At 41.2% G+C, this 21,016-nt stretch overlaps 1 long non-coding RNA gene across 1 annotated transcript in view; it reads left to right on the forward strand.

Moving 5' to 3' along the window:
- The first annotated feature begins 6,346 nt into the window (after positions 1 to 6,346).
- LOC122457810 overlaps positions 6,347 to 21,016 on the forward strand; it is a 44,559-nt gene continuing 29,889 nt past the window's right edge. Inside the window, exons 1-3 of the long non-coding RNA XR_006277483.1 lie at positions 6,347 to 6,580; positions 8,098 to 8,234; positions 8,984 to 9,224. This is a non-coding gene — a long non-coding RNA (uncharacterized LOC122457810). The remainder of the gene's footprint in view (positions 6,581 to 8,097; positions 8,235 to 8,983; positions 9,225 to 21,016) is intronic.

A 21,016-nucleotide genomic window follows, 5' to 3' on the forward strand; every position in this document is an offset into this window, starting at 1 on the left:
TCGCATAGCTATCGCCTCTTACAGAGGTGGATTAACTGCACCAATGGGAGAAGCTCCTTGCTGGCATAGTAGTGTCTTCACTGAAGAGCTACAGTGGTACAGCTGTACAGATGCAGCTGTGCCACTGCAGGGTTTTAAGTGTAGACCGATTCTGAGGGCCAGATTTTTAGGCACCAACGACGCAGATGGATGCTTTGTGGGAATTTCAAAAGCACCTATAACAATTTAGGTGCCTAACTCCCATTGGTTTCAATAGGACTTCGGCTTCTAATCTGCTCAGGTGCTTTTGAAAAATCCATCTAGTTGTTTAGCTGCACCTTTAAGTTCCTAAATAACTGTGCAGATCTAACCCATAAGCACAAAAGCAACTTTACTCACATATGTAGTCTCTTTGAGCTCAATGGGACTATTTATGTGCATAAGCCTTTGCAGGATTATGGCCTTTGATTCTGTCCCTCTGCTTATGTATCCTGATATCTTGGCTAACAAAGTATAAATAATAGCCATTATATGATCACTTATAGTAATCTCAGGCCTCGACTGCCCTTCCTTATTACTTGGAAATTGAAGGTATTTACATAATCTTTCTTGTTTTGGTTCACCTAAGTTACAATCTTTCCTTTTACAAAAATACACGTTGTTTAGTATGTTTTTTCCTCAACTCTCTTCGTGTATTTTATTGCAATAGCTTTTCCTGCTTAACTGGCTTACTAGAGATTGGATGGGGATGCAATTATTCAAATAAAAGAACAATTGGAGAGAAGCTAATTTTATTAGTTAATTAGCCATTTTTATAACTGTTTTTAATAGAGAGACCTATACCACATATCCTAGTCAACCAGTCCCAGCACAGCTTGTTGTTATCATATGATATGCATAATGATCTCACATGTGCCGCTGTATTTATTTCTGAACAGTCACCAAGCTATTGTTCAAGAATGATGACATGCCAGAACTGATTCAACTCCTAATCTTTCTGCAGCATAGCCTGGTTAGGAGGCTGTTAGCATTCATTAATTACATGTGATAGGGCTTCACAAGAGCATGTATAATATTAATTATTAAAGGAACTCATTAGACAGAAAAACCTGCAGTGTGACAAATTCCATTAATGCAATAATAACTTCTGAATTATTCCCTCTCAGCTGATGAAGATAAGCTTTAATAGATTGGAGCTTCAGGCAAAGTCAGGGGGCTGTACATGTTCCCAAACCAGTCAATGTTAAGTCAAATGAATACTTGGTGGTGGGTGTTTAGTTCAGTCTAAGTCCGGGTCTACGTGCAGATTTTGTACTGGGATAGCTATGTTGGTTAGGAGTAGGAATTTTTTTTCAGAAATAGTTATACCAGTCCATAGTGTGAATGCAGTTGGAGTGTCATAAAGATGCATCATGCCAGTTTACTTACTCTCTTTCCCTTACAGGAATAAGTCATAGTGGTGTAAGCACTTTTATACTGGTGTAACTGTGTCCATACTGCTTTATCTATACCAGTAGAGGTAAAGTGGTTCAACTCTTCTGGGTAGACAAGCCCCGAAGTTCTGTGGCTCTGCTATATTTAGTACTCGTAATTTGCGTGCCGCTGAATGACACAACAAAAATGTGTTAGAACGTCAGTTCAAATCAGACTGGCTTCAGTGCGCTCTGTTTCTGGAGTATGTCAAAGCGCACTATGGAACTTTGAAAGAGTAGTAGCAGGGTCCACGTGGCTAGTTAGTGCGTGGGAGGCCAGTGTGCTATACTTTTCACTTGTTGCCATGCTCTAACTACCCATGTATACAAGCCCTGTGTCATTCCAAGCCATCCAAGCCGTGGAAGACTAAGAACACTAGCCTCATGAAAATGACTATGGAAATGACTTCACTTTCCCCTGGACCACCATCTCTTCACTGTTGCACAGGGAGCCCCATGTGTCACACCAAGCACAGGATGTATTTATAGGGTCAGATCCAAAACCCACTGAACTCAATAGGAGCTTTTTGATTGATTTTAATTGGATTCAGATCACGCTTCCATGATATGGCCATCCCACATTCAGCCCTGCTTCTGCTCTTTCACATTAGAAAGTCCTGGGAACCTTCTTAGCTGAGATATGGGGGCTGGGTATGTCCCCAAATGAACAAAGTGAATCAATTTTAAACAAAGAGCAAAATACCTTTAATGTTTTTAAGGTATTCCTTTACTCATTGGTTAAATCACAACACTTAATAGTTCACAAAGGGTCTCCCAGACCCAGTCAGCAAGGTGAAGTAGCAATGTTCTGCTGTAGCAGATACATTACTTTAGTGTATACAAGGAAACTATTGTCATGAAATTAAAGGATCCAATGAATTTGAGATCTGAATGCAGCATGGTTTATGAAGATGCAGTGGGGAAGGTGAGACAGTTGGTCCCTGGGGATCTCTGGACATCTTCCATATGATCAGAGCTCAGCATGCTATTTTGTGCACATATGTTTTTGATGCTGTCTCTCTCAGAGAAAAAAAGCTTTGTCGGGACAAGCTGATGGATCTTTCTTAAATAAAGGATTTTTGCATTACTATTATTTTCATTAAAATAACTTAATATTTCCAACAAATAGAGCTAGAAAAAGATGGGATTTTTGATTTATGCACAAACAAATACACTCCTTTGACTCCTTAGAGACTAACAAATTTATTAGAGCATAAGCTTTCATGAGCTACAGCTCACTTTATCGGATGCATCCGATGAAGTGAGCTGTAGCTCACGAAAGCTTATGCCCTAATAAATTTGTTAGTCTCTAAGGTGCCACAAGTACTGCTTTTCTTTTTGCAAATACAGACTAACACGGCTGCTACTCTGAAACTCCTTTGACTGAATTCTGCACTGCCATGGTGTAATTACATTCCTGCCAAACATTAGGGACAAGCTCTCTGGGTTTTGTGTAGGTGTGAGACAGGAAGCAATTACCAGCCACAGTCATAAAAGATATAAAAGAAATCACACTTTCCTTTTCAAACCATATAATTAATGCCATATTCCCTATCTAATATCATCCCCTCTAATGCTGTTTTGGATAACTCCACTGTCATGTAGTTAAGAGGAAAGTAATTATATATAGTTTCAAGAATAGTGGCTGTTGTATTGACATGAATTTTTCTTTGCAACATTTTGAACTTAGTTTTATTTAAAACAATCTGCAACAGAATCATAGAAATGTAGGATTGGAAGGGACCTGAACAGGTCATCAAGTTCAGTCCCCTGAATTGAGACAGGACAAAGTATTATCAAGACCGTCCCTGAGAGGTGTTTGTCTAACCTGTTCTTAAAAAATCCAGTGACAGAGATTCCACAACCTCCCTAGGCAATTTATTCCAGTGCTTAACTGGAATGGGTGATCATTTTGATTTCAAGTCTTTCCCACCTCCCCATTCAGACTTCTTATTATGGCTAAAAGAAAAGGAGTACTTGTGGCACCTTAGAGACTAACCAATTTATTTGAGCATAAGCTTTCATGAGCTACAACTCACTTCATTGGATGCTGTAGCTCACGAAAGCTTATGCTCAAATAAATTGGTTAGTCTCTAAGGTGCCACAAGTACTCCTTTTCTTTTTGCGAATACAGACTAACAGGGCTGCTACTCTGAAACCTTATTATGGCTGTCCACTTCCAACTTGTATAGACCTTGAATCTGATTTACCTCAAGACTGATTTTTTTATTTGAGTCATTAACCTTTGTACTGCCAGTTTCACTCCCTCTCTGCTCTCTTCTGCCAACCTGGTTCTTTTAAAAATCAACCTTTTGAGTGTGGAGAAACTTGTCTGTAAATGTTCCAGACTTTTGTGTGTGAGTAACCTGCTAATACCATGCACCTGCCCTCACTGCAGGGAGTCAGGTGAGGACGTAGGGCTAGGAATATGCCGCGATGTTGTATTTTTGTTTGGGGAGGAAAAGGAGCACAAAGATTTTTAAATTATAATCCTAAATTTAGACCCCTAAATCCATATTTAGACTCCAAAATAAGTGACCTACTTTTTCAAAAGTGAGCAACCCAGTAGCTATCATTGACCTTAGTGGAAGCTGTTGGGTGCTCAGCACTTTTAAAAATCAAATCACTTATTTAGATGCTTATAAGGGGTGTTTATAGGGCTCACTTGAAACTCTGATTTTCTTATATTTTAGCACTGGGGATTCTGTTTGCCAGAAGCTGGGAAAGGGCGACGGGATGGATCTCTTGATGATTACCTGTTCTGTTCATTCCCTCTGGGGCACCTGGCATTGGCCAGTGTCAGAAGACAGGATACTGGGCTAGATGGACCTTTTGTCTGACCCAATATGGGCATTCTTATGTTTTCTTATTAAGCACCCTCTAGATTTCTGTATGGGTCTGATCTAACTTCCACTGAAGTCAATGGGGGTCGAATCAGGCCCTAAGTACACTGGCTATGTAAATGATCACATTCTGAGTAAAGGCATACATGCATTAGGAGATCAGAGTCAGTCCTAGGAAGGTTCAACCAGTGGTGAATGACAATCAGGAACATCTCATTGTTGAACCACATTGGTGGGGTCCTGTGGGGAAGCTTACACTGCCATTGCCCAGGATGTATTTTCAATTGCAGTATTGTTGAAGCCATGTTGGTCCATGGATATTAGAGACAAGGCGGGTGAGGTAATATCTTTTATTGGACCAACTTCTGTTGGTGAGAGAGACAAGTTTCTGAGCTTGACTGAGGTCTTCTTTAGGTCAGAAGTTGGTCCAGAAAAAGATATTATCTCACCCACCTTGTCTCTCTCAGCACATATTTGTTCTACTGATAAATACAAGATGTCAGTCTCCAGGACAGCCAGGAAGGCATCTTTCGTATGCTCACTTTAAAAAATCACTGCACACCTATGCTTCTTTCATTTGATAAACATTGTCACAGAAAATGGCTGTAAATTGATTCCACCAGATGCTGACAGAAGTGCCACATCATTATAGACTCCAAAAATGCCTATTTGCAATAAAGGTGTCAGAAATCGCTTGAAAAAGGGGGAGACTGCAGGTTCAGAGAGGCAGTCCCCCTCCCTTCAGCTGGCTATGCTGAGTGCATTTTTATTTTCAGTTTCAGCATATTCCCACTCTGATGGTGGGAATACATGCTCATTAGGATTTCAAATAGCTGGATTCTGGGTTTGAATACAGGCTCACCAAGTTCAATCCAGAGGTATTTGTAGTTTATATAAACAGAATGGATGAATAAATGAATAAATAAATAAAATATTCTTTGAAGCAGGCCCTAAAGTTTTCGAGCCTTTCTCTCATAAAGTACTCTTTTGTTGTTATATGATTTCCCGATGGCACTATATTAACTAATGAAATGCCACGCAGGCTTGAATATGGCAGTGTTTGAGTTCTGGTAAGGAACCAATAGCTGCACTTTTCTCTGCAGGACTCTGTATGCAGCTTTGGAAACAGCCTGAGGCATTAGACTTGAAACAGTGTCAGTTCAGAGTGTTTGTGAGCAGGAAAGAGAAACAGATGCACCCACAGAGTGATATCACCCACACAGCATCCAAATGAATAATCACTGTTAAAAAGTTAAGGGGAAAATCATATTTAAGCTGTTTCCCCCACCCCATGTGCTTGCCTTTCGTCATTCATTACAATCTTTAGCTTCCTGTATTTGAGTACATAATGTTATCATCTCTTTCCAGAAACGGATTGGACAAATTCTTCTTGGAAATCCTTCCCACGCACGTATATTTTGGTGTCCTTTATTTCCCAGGCAGTCAGTCAGACCTTACTGACGGCAACAGAATGCCATAGTTAGGGATGGCTCAGCATCCCTCCACCCATCCGCTCCACACTGCCATGAGATGAGATTACTTAATGCGGTGTGTTGCAATTTTGAAAGATCAGAAAATGGTTTCAAAATCACAGATAGGGGAAATGTGCATTTTAAAACCAAAATTAAAATCCAAAAGATTTCTCAAGTCCCAGCAGTCCTTTGTTGTCAAGCTGTAGCAGAAGCATTCCTAAAGCCACTCCGCTTGTGGGTTGTTTTAAAAAATTCTATAAACTATAGCTCACAATTGAAGGCCCCGATTCTGCAATCAGATCCATGTGGATGGCCGCTTCCACTAATGCGAAGACCCACAGACGTCAGTGGGACTCATTCCACATGATCTGACTACAAGAAGAGGGAATGAATGATGGGTCTGACACAGAAGTAGTTTTCATTACTCTTCTAGTGGGGCATGCCTCCGATTCAACTGATCCATGTTTCATGTTAAAATGCTTGATAAATATCTCCCTCAATTAAGGGGCTATTACTTTTAAAAATGCTTTATTGTTGTTGTTTTTTCCATCTCTATTTCATTCTTTATAGTTTTGGTGAATGGGACCTGATTCTCCACTGCCTTGTGCCTTGTGTAGTTGTTTACTCCTGCATGGGGAGGGCAAATGGGTGTAAAATACCACCACATTGGAACAGTGAGGGACAGATGTTTCTGTAGAGGACAGGCTGTGAATAGGGGACTCTAGACTGGGACACCTCCCATGAGGTGCTGCTCGTGCATTGTCCACTGGTCTAGCTCAGGACCTGCTGCTTCCACTGAAGATTCCTTTGCATGGTAAGTCTAACATCACCAGGTAAGAATGGAGAGCAGCACTCCCCCAAGCCATGGAGATGGGTGAAGGGGGAGCCCTTCTACGCTTACCAGAGAATGGGGAGCTGTGCTGCCCAGCACTCCTACTTTAGCCATTTGCACTATGTCCACCTGTAAGTAGATCATTCACACCACTCCCCCCCGCGAATTCCCCTTCACATATTGACCACAGTAATGAATAGAATCTGTTTTTGATATTCCAATAGCATCAATTCTTCCCTGAGCAGTGCTAAATGAGTTACCAGGAGAAGAGACAGCGAGTTGCTCTGTGCTTGAGCCAGAAGCACTGAGCGCTTGGACGCTCCAGAACACAGGGATTTATTGTCTCAGATAAAATGCAAGTTTTACCTGCTCCATTGTTCTGCTTGTTTGAGGCTGGCTTGTAGAAGTCTGAGGCATGAAGAAGTTTAGCTAGTAGTTCAGTTGTTGTGAGGTTTAATCCAAAAGCCTAGATATATATATAAAATCTTTCTTTTTTCAAGTCTTGGCTAGGTGCCCCCTTTCTTCCCTCCCCACTGAGTATAGATTTGCTGGAGAACTTTAGCTGGGTGGTGATGCATGAGCAAAACACCCTGACTAGCAGGAGTGGTGGGGACATTACATTGTCAAAGCGGCATGGCTTTAGCCATAAGCTTAATAATCACGTGTGGGACTGGCCTAGGATGTTCTGGCTTCAAGCATCAGCAGAAGCTCTCATTAAAAGGGAACTCTGTAGTGTAATCTTAATTATGGTTCATCCACAGTCATCTACCCAGAGTCCTCCTAACTAGGTCATTCATATAGCCTCTCCTACAGAGATTGCAGCTGAATGGTAAATTAACCATATTACAGAATGATTTTACACACCGTGTCTGAACTCATTGTAGGTACCACATGAATACCTAAAATAGATTGCATGACCAAAACACATAACCCAAATGGGTACAGGCAAATAGGCAGACTGCAGTGACTCATGCTTCTTAAGAAAAGCATTATTCTCCCAGGGAAAAAAATGTTTTTTTTAATTCACTGAATTAAAATAAACCAAAGGGGAACTGGAGACTCGTTGGCAGTTATGGGCTGGGAAGAGTCTTTGACCTTGTTCCGCGGTAGAATATTTCACCATAGAAAGGAACAGCTTCTTGGCTGAGCAGCTGCTGTACAGAGGTGTTTTTATTAGCCAACAAGTCAGAAAGGAATGAGGCATGCCTGAGAAAGTAGAACTTTGCCAGCTTCAATCCCTGCTTTTCTGTTAGATCTAACCCGGAACCAACTGAGTTTCAAATGTTCAATAAAAAGTCCCACTGGTTTAATTTGCTCAGCAGATTCTAGCTCCATCATTATAGTCTCCTTAGGTGTGTCAGTTTCAAATTCCAAGGTATACAAGAATAAACTGAAGCAAATGTTGCTTGTTCTTATTATTTCTGATTCCTGCATTCTCCAGTTTCCCTGGATGGCAGCAGTTGGGAAAATAACACAGTCTCGGATGTTCTTATTTTCAGCTCTACAGTTAAGCCCCCAAGGAGGGCAAATAAACAGCTGACATTTTATGACATAAAGTTGATTAAAAATAGACACTGCGGGGCTAGAGAAATACAGTTGCTCAACACTGCTTCGAGAGATGAACCAGGAGACCCAGGTACACACTGACCTAAAGAACTTGAATGACAAGGTTTATTTTATGCTGCAATACACTTGATGATATATATGGTCAGACAATAAAATATATTGTCGGACTTCAAGATATCTGTGGGTTGTGTTGGATGTAGGATCTGATCCTGTGAGATGCTGAGCACCCTCAATTCCCACGGAAGTCAATGGGAGTTCAAGGTACTCAGTACCTCACAGAATTGGGTCCTTAGTGAAAATCAGCATCAATTTCTCTTTCTAGCCTAAGTTTTAAGCTATGTAACTACTGTATGAGAGGGTATGTCTGTCTGGCTGTCCAGATAGAGCCAAAGCCTCCCTCTCCAAACCATCTTTCCTGTCAGGAGGACTGCAGCAATTTGGAAACAGCCAGGCAGGGGGTTAAGTGCAAGTGCAGCTGAGACTTGTTAACCTAGAAGCTCTAGCTTATAGACCTCAGAAGTGGAAAAGGAGAGGCTGTAGAAGAGATGCTGGTCTTAATTTAGGGAGTTCTGCTTGGATTTCAAAGCAGTGAGATTGGCTTCTGTTGGACTATCCTTGTGTCCCAGAAAGGGGAGGCTTTTTATTTGGATCTTGTTTATAATCTGAAAAAGGGGATGAGTTAGAGTCTTTTTTTCTCTTTTGGGAATGGGGTAATTGCCCCATCAGGGAGAAAGAGCCCAGCCTGTGATATTCAGCATAACTGAGGTTGCACTGATGGGCAAAAAACCCCTGATTCCATCTCTCTTATGTTCTCCAAAGGCATCAATACCATAGATCTCCTACAAGTCCCTTCCGAAAGCTGTGGTGGTGGCGAGTGACTTCTCATTTCTTAAAACAAAATCTAGAAGATGTGATGCTATGAACTTTTTGGAAAGAGTCTGTTGCTCTCTAACATGGAAGCACTGTACCTACTATACCTTGAGTCTGTTTGAAATTGCCAGTTTGTCCTGCTTTGGGTGAATCTGGTGGCAGGTGAAGGAGGCACTTAACATACTTTAAGGTGAGTTCCTAATTCCTCACTTTGTACCTTATCAGAATAAGCAATAACATTGCCTCCCAGTCTTTCATCAGAAGGAATGTCTCTCTTTTGAGAGCTTTGTCCTTTAACACATTTTTTTGAAAAGTACATTACGTTCCCTTAAAGAACACACTTGTTGTGGTGGCTCGAAGTAATAACATGCACAATTTGGGAGGCAGCTTGGCCCAGCTACTGTTATAAAAGGGAGCTTGCTCCCAATGGTTCCTCTTTATGTAATGATTTCTAAATTATTCAATTCTCTGTATTCTGATTGGTCAATGGGTTATAATTGCAGTTGTTTCTCAAGCAGACAGTGTGCAAATTGCTGCAATCTGTGTAAGAAACAGCCAATAAGGCATCGGTTTGCATGGTTATTTTACAGTAACCTTAATGTGTAAATTGTATTGTCCAACTGGGTACTGAGCATCCCTGTTTTCTGACTGGCTACTGCCCAGCAATATCTCAGCAATAAATATGACTGCTTCAATGTGTCATCCCTCCTATGTTGTTCCACCTAACTCCAGATTTTAAATAACGATTGTAATAAAGCAGGAGTGATGGTTCTTCTGCTTGAGTCAAGCAGCTGCGAAAAGTGGGTGAGTCTGGATGGTCTAGTGAGAAGACCAGGCTTGACAGTGACATTAAAAGGGAGATAGAAGATGAGTGAGCTGCACTGAGGCATACACAGGAGCAAGCCAAGATATTGCCACATTCAGGCTGTGTCCCTTCCTCCAAATCTACTGTGCTCTCTCATCAAGCATTTCCTAAAAGAAAATAACTCTAAGTTCCTATAGATAATCATACAATAGTATCTGTTACAGGGAAGCTATCTAGTGTAACTAGAGGCTGATCTAGCTATAGACAAGCTAGGCAGATCCCTAGGGTGGCAGTTTTCTGGGCAGCTGCCTAGGGCAACAGATTAGGCCTGGCTGCTCCTCTCTCATGATGGAAGGGCGGTTGGACCAAATGTGAGTGGTAATGCAACCCTGTGTGCCAGGTTGTAATGCTAATCACTCAGATTTGGCCTGGCTGCCCCCCATCGTGATGGGGTGGGGTGGGTATCTGGGCCAAATTTCAGTGGCATGGGTGGGGCTGTAGCATTGCCTTGGGCAGCAGATTGCCTCGAGCAGGCTCTGAATGTAACAATGTAGTCAGTAGTCATGCTTTTAGTGGATATTTAGATGGGAAAGCTTAAGGGCAATAGCAAACCATAGCAGTGGCATTATTAGCCAAGCAGAAGGCAAGAGTAAAGGAATGGAGAATACAGTTTGGTATCACAACCCAAGGGTGCTCTCGGTCAATATGGTAATAACTGTGCCGTGGCCACAAGCTCTAAGATTAAAGGAAAGGGGGTTTATTTAATCTTAGACGTGATAACAACCTCATAAACAGGAAAACCCCTCAAGTTATCGCCAAAGTGTATATTTTATTTTCTTGAGAGAGAGCCACAGTTCTGATACACTGGCTCGTGTTCAGTATTCAGGCCCATGGCTGGCATTTTAGTCTGCATTCCCTTTGAAATTTGGTCTGAACAAGGTGGTTTTCTGCAGTAATGGTCGCAGGATTGGGCCTCATACTTGGACTTTATTATATTCACTTCCATTGTTTATTCTATTTTTGAGTAATATGCCCTTCTTGCTAATGGCTTTTGCTATTTACTGACACTCATCAAACATAAACTTCTTGTACTGGTAATCCTACCAATGGTGGAAGTAATGTCACTTTAATATCATTATTTTTATTTTATTTTAGGCGGAGTTGGGGGAGGAACAGGATTTGTGGGGGGTGTGCTCAACAGAGGCAGTTTGTACACCACCATGCAGTAGCAATTTTTTGGCCTCCCTGGGGACTGACAGGGCAGGTGGAAGCTGTGCGAAGTGGCACCACCAGCTTTTCCATCATCTGAACACAATTGCAGGCAGATTCCTGAGTTGGTAGTAAGAGCCATGGAATAGTTTCTCTACAGATCTATGGTCTGGGAGGAATGATTCAAAGTGCACAGTCTGCCTGCTTGGATTGTGTGCTAAAGGCAAGATCTGGGTCAGGCTCACAGTCTTTCTACATCTTTCTTATGGTAATGTCTAGCACTGCTCAGGGGCTTTCAATCATTCTGTTGTTACTGGTCATATTTTTAAACCCTTACACTGAATTCCTGTGTCCACACTGTATGAACTTCAGATTCCAGGACTCTGACATTTAACTGTGCAACTAAACAGTGCAGTAACCAGTTCTTGGGTTTTGTTTTTGTTTATGTTTTCACACAGGTTAAACACAAGAGTTTTAATTGGTATTAAGCAAGAATTGGAGCCACTCAGTCATAACAACCATATTACTTATTTCAGCAGTCATTTTGAACCAAGTGGCATGCCATTCAATGTTCTATTTATTATAGGAACATAGATGTGTAAATATTTATTAAATTCACCAAAAAGAAAAGCAAGAGATAAAAACTTGGCGGTGATATAACTAGTGTAAATGTTTTGTTGAAGTGAGTGCAGTCTTATATCATGGAAGTCAATTGCTATTAGCAACAGGATCTGATGAATAAAACACTGACATCTTAGAATGGCGATCACACATCCTCCCATTTGGTATTTCCTGTTGCCAAACCAAGGGGTACCAAGCAATCTAGGAATAAAGCTGGTATTGCAATACACATGTAGAAGTACTTGTATGTATGTCTGACACCATTGCCACAGAATGGAGTACTGTGCTGAATATGTAAAATGAAGGATATAAATTTATTCTTTTCCAGGGACTCTTGGAAGTGACATCAGATTAATTTATGCTTATGTTATCAATAGATACACTAATAACCACTCCTTCGTCTCTTCCTTTGTCTGGTATATCTGCAGTAACTTTCATCTGAAGATCTTAAAGCACTTTATAAACACTAATTGCACTTCACAATGCTCATATGAGGCAAGTGTTATTTTTACCACTTTAGAATTGGATAAACTGAGGAACAGATACTGTCACTGGGCCAAAAATCACAGAGTCAGTGAAAGATCTGGGAGCAGAACTTGACTCTTGGATGCCAGTCATCTGCAGTAATCATTAGACCACATTACCTTCCTTTCATGACATGCTTCCTTTATCTTCTGTTTGATCACCTTTGCTTATTTATATGAAGCTGTCATCTTTTTCCTTAACATGCTGATTCATCTTTGACAATGATGAAATATTGAAACATACAGAAGGGCAATTTGCATAAAACTGAGGAAAGACTACAAGGTCAGTCTAGCAATCTAGCTTATTTTTAAAGTGAACCAGGCTAATATAAGGAAAATGAAGGTTATAATGGAAAGATGGCTGCCTCTGAACTATGAAATAACAATTGGGATTCAATAATTAAGCCTTTTTCACAACAGCCTGTTTTATAGATTTATCAAGTGAGAAACAGAGGTCACAGACTTGACCAAAGTAACACAATTAGTCAATGGTGAAGATGGGAACAACATAGAAATACTAACTCCGTTTTGTCTAACTTCTAGATGACAGACCTTCCTTTGTAGTGACTAGTGTTTGGGGTGGAGGGGGAATGCAAACCAGCTGTGTTTACATTTGCCAAGCTGTAGCCAAGTTTGAGAATTACCTGCTTCTAGATGCTTGCATCTCGATGTTACTTCGTCATCTTGTGCCAAGTGTGGGAGAGGGCTAGCCACTTCTCCATGACTAATTCAGAAGAGCCTTATGGTCTGGGCTTACTGCTTGGAGTGCATGGAGAAGAAAGGGATCAACTTCAAAACTACTGTGGGCCTGCCCACTCCCAATATTTATTGTTTATGTCTTAAGAGGATCAGAAGTGCTCACGTTTAGTGGAAAAAGCTTGAGCACGATATGCTAGTTGTGAAATACCCTACCCTGGCAATTAATAACTCTTCTTTCACTAGTTCTCCAGAGTTAGTTGTGCGTGTTTGTAAATATATAAATAGCAGCAGCATTTTGCTGCTGTTATTTATATAAGTTCTGAGTCTCCTGCCTGACAACCACATTTCTTCATATTATTTTGTCATTTCTGGAGGAAAAAATCAATGACAAGATCTGGACCCAAAAATGAATTTGAAATGACAGTATGACTCGAATGCAGCGTGGCTTTGTCCCCCTCTAGTGGCTAGATCACACTCTCCTGTTTAAGAGCTGGTTACTGGGCCTGGGCCTTTAGCTTGGGTAGTGGAAGCTCCTGTTTTTAGGTCCAGCAATCCTAGGTTTAGTCCCCTGGACAGTGACCCATCTGAGGCATCGTTACAACAGTAATTACAAAAAGTAATCTGTTCTGTTTAAAGATCAGGTACAGCACTATCAGTAGCAGGGTACCTCAGCCATGACCTGGATGTGACCTCTCCCGGAGGGAAGGATATTTCATTTCATTGCCCACCCATTCATTCTCTTCTCTGATAAGTGTTTGGAATGGTCACCACAAGAGTGTATTCACTTATATAGGAAAATGTTGTCTGAGCTAATATGGCTTATCTGACACAATCTATTCCTGTTGAGAGATCACTAACACCCTTTATGACTGCTTTCTGAGTCCAGTTTAAATAATTTAATCCAGGGCCAGTATCAATAAACTCTGAAACTGTGCTCCAGTTATGAATAGTCTCAATATTCTGTTCCCTAAGCTCATTAACTCTTAGTGGACTTTCCACTTTGTAAGTCAGATAAATGCATAAGCATCTTCAGTCAGAAAGTTAACACTCAGGGTGAAATCCTGGCCCTGCTGATGCAAAGGGGAGTTTTACCCTTGATTTTCCTGGGACCAGGATTTTGTTCATGGATTTTGTACCATCTTCTGGGCTGAATTCTGTTTGTACATGGGCCTTAGAGCAGTCCCTCCATCAATTTCAGTGACACCAACGTAAGTGAGAGGTTAGCTGGCTACCTGATCAGTGTATTGTTAAGGGAAACCTCACTGCTCATAGAGAAGTGACTTGTACTAGTTCTTAAGTTACCCTGATATCTTTCCTTTTCTTCATTACCATTCTGTCAAACTGATAAGACAGGTGAAGGGAAAAATGCAAGAGAAAAGCAGATGGACTGTTTCTTTGTGGGAATAGAGTTTCAGTTTAATCAGTGGCCTAAAGTGAACTTATTATTTCACTTCCTAGCTGATTGTAGCCCACATCACAAAATCCCAACAGAGAAACGTTAGGAGTTTTGTTTGTGAAAGACCACCACTGGCACACAGACTGACTCTAATTTCTCTGCTTGAGGGAGAAAATGATAGGCTGCCAATAGCAACACAGTTTAAAAAGCCAGAGAATCCAAAAGATAGGATGCTTCATAAAGGCAGAAAACAGTGCTGTTTGCTTGTGCCATTGCCCAGCTGCTGTTTTCTAGGATGATCTGCCTTAAGGAAATCTGTCTTTGTATAGTCCTATAGGTCTTTCAGACACTGCTCAAGTGCAAATATAGGCAGCAGCTAGTTTCAATTTAGTAACGGTCAGAAAATCTTGTCCTAGGATGTCACAAAGGAATCAAATTACATACATATGTGTGATTCCTATGCAAGTAACACTTATAGTGGCATTAAAGGAAAAAACATTCTTGACTACCGTGACCACTGGGTTTTGTCATACAGTCCGGTGTTGGTATCATACCATTGACTGTTATTTCTGACTATCACAGGCTCACTGGGTAACTTTGTACATGTAACTAAAAGCCTCATCCAAGGCCATTGAAGTCAGTGGGAGAATTGGACATCAATAGTACCAGGATTTGACCCAAATGAGTCTTTCAATTGACATCAGTGGGTTCTGGACTGGGCCCATAATCTCAGAGTTTATCCCCATTTCACAGATGAGGATAACATCTAATGTGCTGTACAGCTACATTAATGTTTCATAAAGAAGCTTAATTATAAGTGGAAAAAAGTGATTTTTAAAATTATTTTAAAGTAGCTAAAGGTGAGGCCCAGCCTCCCCATGTTTAATTATTTAAAAAGAAAACAGAGGTGATGGTGATAGCTACACACTTCTCCCTCCACCCCATTCCATGGATCATACCATTTCCATTCAAGAGGGGGTGGAGTAGAGATAAGCTGGCCATAATCTATTTAAAAACATTATATCTTTACATGTTTGCTTTTTGTAATTATAAACAGGTAAAATGAAATGCCCCCCCATTAATAGTGACTAGTCAGTTGGATTCTTCATCCCACCTCAGGACATACCCTGTCTTTTCCCTGTACTCTGAATATACAGAATCTTCATCACTTTGAAGATAAAGTACCATACAGTGCTCTGATGTAAGTAGCATTACTCCTGTGAAGCAATTTACACCTGAATCAGACCCAAAGCTGAAACTGAAACCAGGTGCACAAATCAAGCGTGAATGTCATTTTTATTCAAAGAGGAATGTGCTAAGTGTGCATACAGCTGCCTTGGTGACAGAAAACAGTCACAGCAATCAAATGAAGCCAATACCACCTGCAATTTACATACAGATCATTGTCTGAAGGACACTGATCCATTTATATAGTCATATTATTTATTTATTCTCCTGGGGAAAATATAATCCAGATAAATTTAAAATCTGTGAGTCAAATCTTATGATGTGCTGAGTGTCTCAAACTCCCATTGACTTGAAAAGGAGAAGTATGGCTCAGGATTTGGTCCTATATGTTTAGCGTTTTGACTGAATGAACTTTTTTCTTCTGTGCAGTAGCCAAACTAGCCCCATGTACCCTCTCCCCCCCCCCCCACATAAATAAGCATAATAAAATAATTACTTTCCCTATAAAGTGATTTTTGAATAAACTACATTATGGCTAGAGTTTCTAGAAATCTCTGTTTGCTATATGTTAAAGGCTAAGTGTCTGATCCTCAGCATAAATCTCTATAGTTCAGTTGATCTATTGAAGCTACACTGATTTATGCTAACTGGGAATCTGGCCCAATTGATTCCATTTATGAAGCCACTTAAGTGTCTCTCAATATTTTGTGTTACATGTTACTTATTTAGATATAAGTTGCGAATGGATCTGACACATACACTGGATGGTTAATGTAAGCAGTTAGTCGATGGTGTAGAAAATCAAATAAATTGTAGCACACTGAATTGCTACAATTGCTAAATTGACTAACAAATTTATTTTGAACATAAGCTTTCGTGAGCTACAGCTCACTTCATTGGATGCATTCAGTGGCCACTGAATGCATCCAATGAAGTGAGCTGTAGCTCACGGAAGCTTATGCTCAAATACATTTGTTAGTCTCTAAGGTGCCACAAGTCCTCCTTTTCTTTTTGTGAATTATTCATGTAATTTGTGTGCCGACACTGAGTGAGTTAATTACTATCTTTGTAAAAGCCATTGCTGAGTCAGTCTGGAGTGCAGTCTAATGAAAACAGACAGAAATCGATTTTTTTCTGAATATAAGTGAAAAGCTGTAAATATATGTTGATTTCTGATAGGATGTGTGAATGCTTTTCTTTTATGTAAAAGCTTAATCCTGCTCTGCATAGCAATTGCAGCTAACTAGTTGTGGTGTCAGTGTAGATGAAAGCTGTGCCTTGAAGCACAACCCACCGTCTGCTTCCATTGGAGTTGACATGATCAGCTGTCCATCCGACAGAATAGACACCAGCCTCAAAACTTTAAAGGCAAACATATGCTTTTTGAAACATTACAAAAGCATATAACATTGTCTTGGGAAAAGGACAATTGTGGTTGGCATGAATATTTAAACCAGAGTGTATGGCTTTAATAAAAAGAAAAGGAGTACTTGTGGCACCTTAGAGACTAACAAATTTATTAGAGCATAAGCTTTCGTGAGCTACAGCTCACTTTTCCACCAAATGCATCCGATGAAGTGAGCTGTAGCTCACGAAAGCTTATGCTCTAATAAATTTGTTAGTCTCTAAGGTGCCACAAGTACTCCTTTTCTTTTTGCGAATACAGACTAACACGGCTGCTACTCTGAAACCTATGGCTTTAATGTATGCATTAAAATGAGCCATTTGGTTAGTTTCCCAGATGCTAATTGTGTGTTAATGAAAACCACAACTTCAGTATTTTATTAAAAGCTACAGGATTCATTCAACTCCCTGCCTCTGTTTAGATACAGGTTTCAGAGTAGCAGCCGTGTTAGTCTGTATTTGCAAAAAAGAAAAGGAGTATTTGTGGCACCTTGGAGTCTAACAAATTTATTTGAGCATAAGCTTTCGTGAGCTAAGCTGTAGCTCACGAAAGCTTATGCTCAAATAAATTTGTTAGTCTCTAAGGTGCCACAGGTACTCCTTTTGTTTAGATACAGTTATAATATTGACCAGCAAGCACTGCAGATAAACACACAGAGATTCAAATACTTCCTTTATAAGATCATTTCATCTCAGGGGTGCTGGAACAATTTGAGTAGTGGGGATGCTGAGAGCCACTGAGCCACTCTGTATATGATGGAAACCACTTCAGGTCATGGGGGGCTGCTGCACCCACAGCACCCCTCGTTCCAGCACCTATGTTTCATCTGTACAGTACAACTCTATGCACATCTGTATATTTGTGCACATGGAGATAGGGTAATTAATTAAAAGAGATGATTGGGACAGACGGGAGGAGAATTGCAAATTTCCATGCGGAAATTTGATTCCTCAGCGAAAAAGGCCAAAGTTACTTAGAAAACAATTCCTAGAACTGAGCAGTTAGACTCGAGCGAACCAAGCTGCGACAGGCTGGAGTTGCCCTGAAATGCCCAAAGGGGAAATGAAGAAAGCACTAAAGACAAAAACAATTGGGATAGTGCAGCTGTACTATACAACATACTCAAAACCGACTGGAGTAGTAGAGAACATGAGGTACCCACTGGTGGCATGTCACCTGCACACACTGTTCCTGTCCACCTGTAATGTGCTATCACCGTGTCTAAAACCACACAGACTCAGACTGTGACTGGTGCCTCTGCATAGGTATGGGTGAGGGGGCAGACAGATGGAACCTCCTCCTGTACCGGGGCCATTCTTGCCTGAAGTTATTTCCCGAGTGCAGCAGCTGCTCTCTCTTAGCATTCCCTGGGTACAAATTACTCTAGAAATTGCTTGGAGAAGGCAGACCATGGCCTGGCTTCTCTGTGTCCTCCACCACAGCTGGCCAGTTGTGCAGGGGTAACTGTGCTGCCCCATACTAAAGGAATGGGATGGCAGGTGAAATTCCCCATGTTCCTGAGAAGCAGAATTGATGAGACACAATCTTTCCCAAAATTCCCCCCTGTAGTAATGTGGTTCTGCACTGCCTCCACCTGGGTCACAGGCTAAAAGATACACTTGAATCCACAGAAAGCAGTGACTAACACACATGGGCTGCCACTGATTTGCATATTACATTTGCAACCAGGCTTCTGCAGGTTTCAGTCTTCTGCAGTAATTCCTTTCAAACGATTCCAGACCCAATTGATGAGCATATCACCAGCATGTTTGTATTACTCTTAACAACTTCCTAGTGGCTCATTTTTGCATTTTATTGTCTTCATGAGGTTTCAGAGCTAACCTCCATTAAGATGAATGAAGCAGTTCATGCTTCTCAAAGCTATTCTTATAGTATATCTGCAGGATGAAGAAATCAGTGCTGCTGGTTCACATTTTCATCATGAAAAGGATCAGAAATGGGGCTTTTTTCATTTCTGAAAGTATCTTTAAAGTGTACAGAAAGCCCTGGAAACGACCACAATCCACAGAAAGTCCCTGTGCCTTCCTCCAAAGCCTCTTGACTTCAGATGGCATATCCTGTGCTCCTAAGAATATCAGCAAAATTGTTATTCATGCTTGATTGTCACATTTAAAACTGTATTATAGGATGGGCTGGTAGTACCCTCTATTAAGATTGCCTGACACTTTCTATTATAATCTCCTGCTATCAGTATGGCTTTGCCAAATTTTAACCAGTTGGACTGAAATTTTCCATGCTGGATGAATGCCTCAGGCTGAATTTCTGGAAAACTTCAGCAAAAACTGTTCAGCCATTTCTGAGAATGAAGTCAGAGAAAAATGCATTGTTTTGCCTGTGTTTAAAAGATTCTTTAAGAAGCTCTCGCTCCCGTATGATTTGAAGCAATGACTTGAAGTTTGGGAGCGGGGAATGGGAAAGGGGGTGTGCACGTGACCTTTGTTTCAAGGATGTGCTTTTAGCTATCCTGTTAAAATAAATAAATAAAATATCTGCCCAAATTTGGTCAAGCTTTAAGGCTTTTGAAAAATTCCAGTTCTCACGCACTCAATAGAGACTTGCTAGAGCTTCACAGATGAATTCCCTGAAGATTCCATATGTATGGGGTATGTTCCAGCCTCATGTTGTAGGGGGCTGAACAGGACTAACGCCTGCAACTGTAGATCCGGGCTTCTGTGTGCTGGGCTGGGGCTGGACATGGGACACTTGAGAGCTAGGAACCTGTCTCCCCTGTGCTCTCAATGCCTTCCAATGGACCCAGAAAGCATGGAGGAAGAAGTTGGTTGCTTCAAATACAGAGGCACGGGAAGCCAAGCCTGAGTGGAGAAAACTGATTGGAACAATAGCTGTTAGCCAGGATGGGCAGGGAAGCAGAACCATGCTCTGAAGTGTCCCCAGCCTCTGTTTGCAAGAAGCTGGGAATAGGTGACAGGAAATCATCAAATGATCCATCCCTGTTCTGTTCATTCCCTTTCTACCACCTGGCATTGGCCACTGTTGGAAGACAGGATACTGGGCTAGATGGGCCATTGGTCTGATCCAGTATAGCCATTCTTATGTTCTTAATAATGAGTATAGGGTAGGAGGAGGGAAATTGGGACTGGGAGCCAGTGGGCAGGGAAGAGGATACTGGGATTGGTTGGGCAAGGAGATGAGGAAGCAGTAGGGAAGGGTGAAGCAGGTGTATGTGTGGTGGTAAAGACAGATCTGACATGGATGTCAGGATTTGTGTGAAGAACTGGAACTGGCTGGGAAAAAAGATAAAGAAGCTGTGAGAGGCGGGAGAACAATAAGATTAGGGAGGGAAACTCAGACTGGGAACCAGTGGGGATGAAAAGCATGAAGGGGGGATTGGGGTGGAGTGCAGGAGATTGGAAGCCAAGCAGAGTGTCGGAGAGAAAGACAGATCAGACAAAGAGCTAGGAAAAGGGAAATGGGACTGAGAACAGTGCTGTGTGTGTCGTGGTAGGGTGGGTGGGGAAGAAGAGTAGGATGAGTCTAGAGGGGGAAAATAGGACTGTCTGAGCAAGGAGAGAATGGGAGTGGTATGTGGAACCAAGTGTGGGAAAGACCTTGGCAGGGATAGGGACAGATTGGAGAATTTGGGTCAGATGGAGTCAAGGTTGGGGAATGGGTAGAAGTGTCTGATGACCTATATTGGTGTCAATATGATGGAATTTCTATTTTTCTTCCAGTTTTTTTCAGTTTCAAAAACCTAGGAAATTACAAGGTTGCAAAGTCAAGCACTCAAAAGTTAGAAAATGGCAGAATTAAGGTTGCCTGAGTAAAATGGCTGAGGTCAGTCCCAGGTGGGTGGGTGTGGGGTATAGGCTTGACTTTGGTGAGTTTATTTTATGGCAAAACTGAAGCGCCTGGTGTTCACTTTGGATTTACCTCAGGACATCTTCTGTATGTTAGTTACCCTACTAAGAAAAGAAGACAAGCTGTAAATGAGAGGTACTAACCCATTACCCCACCTATATCTCACAGCAGATGTTTTATGATGGAAAGACTAATATGCTCCAGAAGTGAGATGATCACACAGCAGTAGTGGCCAGACAGTTTTTTTTCTTTTTTTTGACCTGGGCAAGGGGTTGTGACTGTCTTTCATCATGCC

The sequence above is a fragment of the Dermochelys coriacea genome, chromosome 1 (assembly GCF_009764565.3).
Source record: "Dermochelys coriacea isolate rDerCor1 chromosome 1, rDerCor1.pri.v4, whole genome shotgun sequence".
NCBI classification, from domain to species: domain Eukaryota; kingdom Metazoa; phylum Chordata; order Testudines; family Dermochelyidae; genus Dermochelys; species Dermochelys coriacea.